Below are 9,130 nucleotides of genomic sequence, written 5' to 3' on the forward strand. Positions count from 1 at the left end.
GCCTTAAAGAAGTGGAATATAATATACCATTGGTATGGAGTATCCATTAAAATTTTGTGTATATGTTATATAATGTATTTTCTATCGATTGTAATTAATTGTTATATACTTAGTTTGTCAAACTTTTCAAACCTTAACAGTAAGATAATTGACCAAGCAATTACAATGTGTTTATATCCATCTATTTAATCTCGTATGTTGTGGAATCAGGCTTCTCAAATACTTATCTACAACTATACTATAAACGCTTCACCAAAAAAAAAAAAACTACCATCATAAGGGATCACTGGAGTGCATCTTTACTCGTTGAGTTCGACTATTTGACTTCCCTTTCGCCTTCGGCACACTTTATCACTTCGTTTCCCTCTAAGTACGTGCATGACATATGCCGAATACTAACAAGAATATATGATAGAATAAAGTAGGACAAGATGATATGATTGATAGCAAATGTAGATGTAACCAATATTATTATTTTAATTTTTACAATGCATGAAAATTGAAGAAAACAAATATAGAATATCAGCAAATAAAAAGTATTTGGAGCTCCATTCCATTAACTAATTGGCATGATAAGTTTATTGATCAGTTGGAATAAGAAACTTAAAATTGAATAGATGGTCCTTTTTTCCTTTTGAGGAAAAGATTGAGAGATCCATCTATGCTATAAGCATCCAAGTCTAGACTATCGAGGATGCACCATCCAAAAACGTACAGATCATTTTCATCTACCATATGGGTAAGTAGGCAATAGGATTTAGAATCAAACTCTTGGAGAATTTGGCAAAAAAAAAAAAAAAATCATGGCTATTATGATCAAAGATTAAGGAACGGTACCAATGTTGGAAACTTATAGAACCAACTAGTTTTTACTAAGGAAAAAAAAAAAAAGAAACAGTGACCTATAAGTATTAGGTCATTTGTACTCGAAGAATAATAACATTGATTTTTTATTTCAAGAAGAATAATATCATTGCTTTTACCAAAAAATAAAGAAGTATAATTTCATTGTTGCAGATCATATAGAAGTTCCTCCCACGTCTCATGTTCAATTAGCTGGATCTTTACTTATACCGAAGCAAAAAAACAAGCCAATACAATAAATAATTGGGGATGAAAAGTCTCCACATCTCTCTTGTTATTCGCCCCACCTCCGAAAACAGACATCTCTCTTATTCAACAAAAGAAGAATAATATCATTGTGCAAAAGAAGAACAATATCATTTGTGTGGTTTCTCTTTCGATATAACTATCAGACTTTGTCATTCTTCTTTCTAGGCAATATAGTTTTGCTTCTCTTTGGCCCCCAACAAATCTCCAACACACACACACACACACAAAAAGAGACATCTCTCTTATTCAAGACATAGACGAGTCCAATAAAATATTTGAATCCAACAAATAGAATATATTATGTTCAAGGATAGAGCTAGCCTACATAATCGGAAATTGTTTTTAAAACTAAAGCTTTCATTATGCAGATCCTGCATTGTTTTTTGTATTTTATGATGGCACAAGCGTGCTAAATATCTTTATCATGAAAATAAAACATACACTAAACTCTTTGCTCCGTTTAGGTCACCAATCATATCCAATGTCGATGGTGACATGAATTGATTTGTTCTCGTCTTTCAAAAAAAAAAAGATTTATTCTATCCCTTGGAGATATTGCTACGATTCTCCATGATAAAATGCCACTTTGAATGATAATACTAGGGTAATATCATAGCATTTGTTTAGACAGGAGACTATTCTGATCGTCGTGTTAATCAGAACTTACAATCAGATGATTGTTTGCATCTGCAGTATTAAACTAATTGAGATAGTGCGCTAGATCCACTTGATTGTACTTGAGCATTATGCTAAGTCCCCACTATATACTAATTATGGAAAGAATAATGCTGATTTTAATCAATCTTAACCGCCATATATATATATATATATATATATATATATAAGCATGTCTGAAATGTTTATTCCTCTCTGCCAAAGGTGGCCTTGCATATGCATCAAAGTTTCTGATATATCAACCAATATGATAATACTGAATAGAACTTTTTAACAATTTTTTATAATTTATATTTATTATAAATTATAAACTCTAAATTATTTAAATTAAATTTTTCATATGGTAGTAAATCATTGTTTTATCATTTCAGCTGATTTCGATAAGTTGCTTGCTATAATATCAAAGAAAATATCATAAAAATCTCATTATACTTCAGCAGATATAATTTTAGCATATTTTTTTGTTCTTAGAAAAAATAAATAGATATCTTGCTTATAATATACTCAACCAATCTTGCTGTATACAAAGAGAGTTTTTGTGCACTACTTTGCGGTGCAGCAAAATACACCGTCCCATCTAATTGGACCACATAGCTATCACTTTTCAACACATATTTAATACTGTAGTTCTATTTTTTCATTTAAAAATTTTAAATGATAAAAATACTTCTCTTCTCTTAAAAAAATTATGACATTCTGTGATTATATTATGACATCTTGCGATCAAATTATGACTTCCTGCATAATAGTAAGTTATAATTTTGCCATATGATGTCATAAAGATGGAAGGATATTTTCATCATTTAAAAATTTTATAAATTTTCAATAACGAAAATACCCTCCATCTTTATGACTTTGAAGAAAAATTATGACTTTCTGTTGTGTAGGAAGTCATAATTTGACTGTAGATGTCATAATATGACCATAAATTATCATAATTTTTTTAAAAGATGAGAGACATTTTCGTCATTCAAAATTTTAAATGAAAAAATAAAATTACAGGTATTAAATGCAAATTAGAAAGCAATGGCTACGTGACCCAATAAAATGGTGGGATGGTGTATTTTTACTGCACCACGTGCGGTGCACAAAGAATTACTCATATACAAATGGCTTTGTTGGACTTCTTAAAAATTAAAAAAAAATCCTAATGAAATACTATAAGCTACAAGAAACCAAAATAGATGTTGCCTAAAATAAGATGTCCTACAAACCAATTTTTTTTTATATTTATATTCTCAATTTTTTCTTATCAAGCATGCATGGGCAAAAATCTAGTGTCTTCATTTTAACAACCTTCACAAACAAACTATGATTTGATCAAATGTCACTTACTTTGCATCTTTGGCAAATTATGGACTTATGCTTGGATCCAAATACTCCTAAGGAAACAGTTGCAGGAAGGAGAGCATAAAAAATGGTGCCTACTAAAGTAATTAAGATTGGTATTAATTATCCGAGTTCAAGTCCTCTCTCTTATCTGATTCTAGCCTAACTCTACACGGGACGAACTTGAATAAATTCGATCGAATTTAGACTCAGATCTGATCAGGTCAAAATTAGACAATGGATGTCCTATATTGATGATTCAAACTATTGGATATGATTTACTATTTCAAAACTGTTTGCATCCTAAAATCATATGATTTGAAGATCTCTAATCTATGCATCAAGTGATTAAAAAATATATTTAATTCAATTTTATTTAGATTATCTAATTTTTGACTATTTGATGCATAGGCTAAAGATCTCCGAATCATATGATTTTTTGTGTGCAAGTGGTTTTGAAATGGTAGATTATATTCAATGGTTTGAATCATTAATGTAGAATCTTTATTATAGAATTTTGATCTGATCGAATCTGAGTCTAAATCTGATTGATCCAATTCTATTATGACTCTTTCTCTCTCTATATGTGTGTGTATATAAACTGTATGGACACGATAATATGATGCATGACACGACGGAGGACGCAAATTGCTGAAATCTAAATTTCTCATTAGAAATCCTGTGTCCTATCAACGTGGTCCATTATATGGTTATATGTTAATATTTAAATGGACCCATTTATTGCCGTAGTGGGGGAATCAAATTTGTATTAAAATATTATTGATCATTACTATCAGAAGAGAAGAAAGGGACCGGATATGTTCTCGGATTCTTCTGATTCTATGATTACTTGACTGTTGAAAGAGAAATAAAGAAACAATTAATGGCCTCTTTATTTTTTTTAGATGAAAGAAGTTATCCAGGGGATCTTGAGGTCATCATGCCAACAAGAATCATGCTTCTTAAAAGGGAGGGCAGAAACCGAGCTAATCCATGGTTCTTTGAGCAAGATGTAACGTAGGCAAAGGCTGTTTCAAGCAAAGGGTGGTGGTGGTGTTCTTCTTGTAGATACATATATATTTTGGTTGTTTTGTGCTTCGCATCAAGCTCAACCATTCTACAAACGGCAACAACAACAATAACAGGGCCATCCACTTCAACCATTTTGAAGGAACAATAATATTAAAAAGAAAGAGCCCATCTCGACATCATTAAGCAAGAGCAAACATATCATGTCAGGCAATTGACATGCAGGCTAATCCACAAGTGACACTTGGATTGTGATTGTACAATTGCGCAATGGCTATCATCTTAGCCTTTGCAAAGTAATATTCCAGTCAAATCTCCTTTCTGAAACATCTTTGTCAAAGTATCTGATGACAATGAGATCCGGATCCGAAGATCTATAGGTAACATTTTATTTAAGCAAGTGCAACGTTGAAAGATGGTGGAGTAGCAAAAGGTCCATCTTCACAGCAAATAGAGTATATATATTCTTCAACATCTTGCTCCCACAGAGGTGCATGCTTTAGATCATGTCGACATCGTCCCAATCAACCATAAGAGCAGACCACAATCAGTATGACTGCTAACCGTTGCTATTCAATAGAGCAAGGCTGTCTCACTTTCCACTACTTTTCAAAGCCTAAGGAATGGTACGAGTCCCTAGGATTTGAAAATTTAGATCTCCTAGCTTCTTAGCTAGCTATTCTCTTGTCTTCAGGTGGGTGCACCGCCAATGGAAGTCGTATACAAGGCTCGATCAAAGATTCTTATGGAACTGTAGCTTCCAAATTTTGAAGGTTTTAAAAATCTCACCGTTGCCTCCGTGTTAAACACTTGAGCTTTCCACTGACCAGAAATATAAAAAGAATAGAGTCAAACAAGAAGTAGCTGGGATCGTTAAATCCAATAAATTTACTTTTCACTGATATTGACCTTTAATCCAAGTTGAGAGCCAAGTCTCAGCTCTTAGACTAACAATGTGATATCTTTCTCCTTGTTTTTCAAGAAGATTTCTTTATCCTTTTTGTACTGGGTAGATTAATCATCTTTCTTGCTTGTCATGTTCCATTTGTCATTAGTTTTTCTACAAGGTCCTCGAATCGAACATTTTATTTTCTGCAATAAATTGTCCTAAAAAAATACAATATGCAACAAAAAAAAAATAATAATAAAGGAAAATAATTGCTTAATTCTTGATTGCTAAAAAAAAAAGGCAGAACTAGAATGTATGATGTGAAATTGTAGCCTTTCACATATGCCTCAGTGTATACCTGCACAAGGTAATGTGACATCATTTGGTTGCATAGCCTTATCTCTAGATGCCCTAGAAAATGACGAAGGAATGGCAGCGGGCAAGCAACCAGCCAATAGATATGGGCTTTTTTTATTGGTATAGGGCAGCCAAATGAATCCAATAGCCCCAAAGAGTCGTGGATGAAGCCCTTTATAGAGAGTATTTTTTATTGGTATAGGGCAGCCAAATCCAATGGCCCCAAATAGTCGTGCCCTTTATAGAAAGTAAGGACGGGCGTGGCCCTGTTAAGACCACACAACCAACGTGTCGTTATTCAGCCAATCACTACTCAATATTTTAGTTAATGATAATAAAACAATATTCGCAACAAACATTGCACCAATAATAATAATAATAATAAGAAACGCCCATCTGGCGTACGGCTCAAGGCTTTTTATACTATATCGTGGTATAGCGGCCGTACGGTGGACAGAAAGTATACATGTGGTGAAAGCGTGTATCATCATATAGATCTCAGAATTATCCGTAGATAGGAGGAGTCTAGAAGAAACGCGTGGGCCCAATCGAACGATCGGGTCGACCACACCTATCGAGGTGGGCGCGTCAACTCGGATGAGGACCCTCGGCGGAGGGGGACCTCGCGCACTCGAGGAATTCCAAGCTGCCAAGATTAGGTAAGGTTCCTCATGGCCCTAGAGCCTAGGGTAGGGTATGGGCCCCCTCCCTCATCTCCATGCCACGGAAATGCAGAGATGACGACGACATGGATGATGCTTCCACGCAAGCATCCTCTCGACTCCGATATCTTCAAGGCCAAAAACATCAATAACAAAGATAAATTCGTCCGGTAAGTTAGGGCCCTTGGTATTGCTTTTTTTTTTTGTTTCCAGAAACCAGAATGCTCGGTAGTAAAAAAATAATGAACGACCGATCGGACCAAACTTTTTCGTTATTTCAAATTGTTGGTAAATGTTTTGGAACTTCCGAATGATAAAAAAGGTTTATCATGTTCAAAAATAGTGGAAAATAAAAGCAAACTGGCCGCTAATATCTCAAAAAAAAAAAAAAAAAACACAGAAACAAGAATGGCTCGAAGCATATCTAGTTATTTTATTGACAATTTAATTTGAAAATAATCTTCCGACATGCTTTGCCTTTTTAAGAAGCGACCAAAGATTTTATGCTGGACTCTTAAATGGTGCCATACTTGAATAACTACCGTACAGGTAAATCGCTCTTTCTTTCAACAACCTTGATAACATACAGTAGTTCATGGCTGATCAAATGAAAATTGGTTCATAGAATTATTGGCGGTTAGGCACAAAAAGTTTCGGCCAGCTGGTAAAATTATTGGATTGGGATTCTCTCCATCCTGTCTTGAACAGGAGAGAGCGCATGCATCTTCCAAGCACAAGAGTCCATGATCAGTGTGATGGTCGTGATTAAATGAGCCTAGCATGGTACATGAGCCCCATCAAATGTTGTAGACCCCATGCAAACACCATCATCGAGCAAATCATAGACGGCTATGCTCGGAAGACAAGCTCTCTCCAGTGACCTTGGACCGGAGAGGATCCAAATCTAAAGCTAGTGGTGGACAGGTACGTGCAGTCGCGGACGATAGAAAACAACAATTTTGCCGATGAGCGTCTTCCTTAGCCACTGCCTGTGGTGGAAGCACCTTTTCGGTCGACTGCAGTAGCCTAATCCCACGGGGATCCCCTAGATTTAGCAAACTGTATGTGAAATGATTAAAAGACACGGTCATAGCCGGAATACTTCCTTGTGGAAGCGCATATGTACGTCCCTAGAGACATGCAAGACTTCAATGCCTGTGATTTCTCACCTCTGCTTCAGGCTTGAAAGATGCAAAGATGCTTCCTTCTTTACTATGACAAGATCAAAGTTAGAACCATGCTACTTGAATTGTAGTTCACACGGGTTTTAAGGGATATGCAACACGATGAAGGATGTAGAGCTTAATTGATGGCACCCATGCTTCAGGAAAAGAATGAAACACGAGAAAATTTAGCGACCTTATTCCCATCAAAATCTGATAACTTTATCCCATTAAATAGAATAGCCATATACCTGAAAAGAGAAAATACATCAATGTCTTTTTTTTTTTAACGTCATGCAAAATTTCATCCAGAAAGGTACTTCAATCCCAATTCTCCACAACCGTGAAGCAAATTAATATCTCATTGAAGGTTGGTAAACAACTTCAAAACACATGGCAAGCAGTTTATGCCAATATCTCACGTACTAATTGGCAAGCTAACAAGCCTATCACCGTAGATTTGATGGCTCATATTAAGGAAGGCCCATCTTGGCTCAGATCAAATGTAGATGCATGTCGGATCCGATTGGATAGATGAGAGAGATCAAATCTGATCGGATAAAAAATTCATCATATAAATATTATGAAATAATTATATATCAAAATAAAAATAATTATATATCAAAAATAAGAGATTTACATTAAACTTATATTGGGTTAGATTTGGAGACGTGACAAATCACGACCCATATCTGAGCTAAACCTATTTTAAATATTTTTTTAAAAAATTCATGCCTGTCTCAAGTTCTAATCAAGTCAAGTAAAAACCATCCTAATCGGATTAGATGGACCGGTCGAAATTATCATCACTAACTTGTACAAGCATGAGCATCGAAAGCACTTTATGTCAAGATCTCACATACTAATCGGAAAGCTAACAAGCCTACCACCATTGGCTTGACGACTTGTATAGGCATGGGCAACAACTTATTACAACCTAGCGACAAGCACACGCTCTACAACCTGAACTCACAACTCTTGTTGTAGAATAAACACCCTCTCTTCTCTAAACAAAAGATTTGCTTATAAGCTCCACTCAGCAGGAAGCGTAGAATTTTATTTTTGAATTACTTGCACAAGAGCTTCATCATCCTCAAGACAGGATACAAAAGAAGACTAAGGTCTAGATGAATGAATTGCCTATGACTTGTACTTAGGAGGTCACCGGCTTTTACTTGAATCGCTAGAAGAACAAGAGTTTCATCACCTTCAAGACACCATATGAACAAGAGTAAAAGCAAAGGCACGAAATTTTGTGAGTCAAGCAACCAAGGGTGGTTTCTAACCCACCGAGCATTCACATCGTATAGATAAGTTCTTACAAGTGTGTTCATAATTTCACAAATATTAAGAATAAAAAGATAACATAAGGAAAAGGACACGACAAAATGTACGGACAAGTGTGAACAAAAGGGAAAATTTGCACAACATTTAATAAAAACTCAAAAAGAATAATTCTACTAACTCAATAAAATTTATAAGATGCAGAGTCTGCTACATTGTGTTTGAACCAGCATTTTGAATTGCAGCAAAATAGGCTATACCCAATTTTTACGGATGGATGACAATTTTTTTAATTGTCAACAATTGCTAGAATAGGGGGGAGAAAAGAGTTCATGCAGAAAATATTGTGCTTTGCAAATTATGATATCTACCATAACTGCATATTCATGTAAAATCACTCATATTCCCTCTAGAAAAAGAGTTACAAAAATTTTGAAGGCATGACAAATATATAGAATATGACAATCCACTTTGCAACCGAGCGAACATCCCAAACTTTCAGGATATTCAGAGCTATACATGCACAGTTAATTCAAGACCCAAAAAATTGTAGTAAGTGCTTGTCTAAGTTTAATCTAAAAGAAGATGTCAATCCCTCTTGACTTGATTTTAGTGTTCTAAAAAAATAA

The sequence above is a fragment of the Elaeis guineensis genome, chromosome 3 (assembly GCF_000442705.2).
Source record: "Elaeis guineensis isolate ETL-2024a chromosome 3, EG11, whole genome shotgun sequence".
Taxonomy (NCBI): Eukaryota; Viridiplantae; Streptophyta; class Magnoliopsida; order Arecales; family Arecaceae; genus Elaeis; species Elaeis guineensis.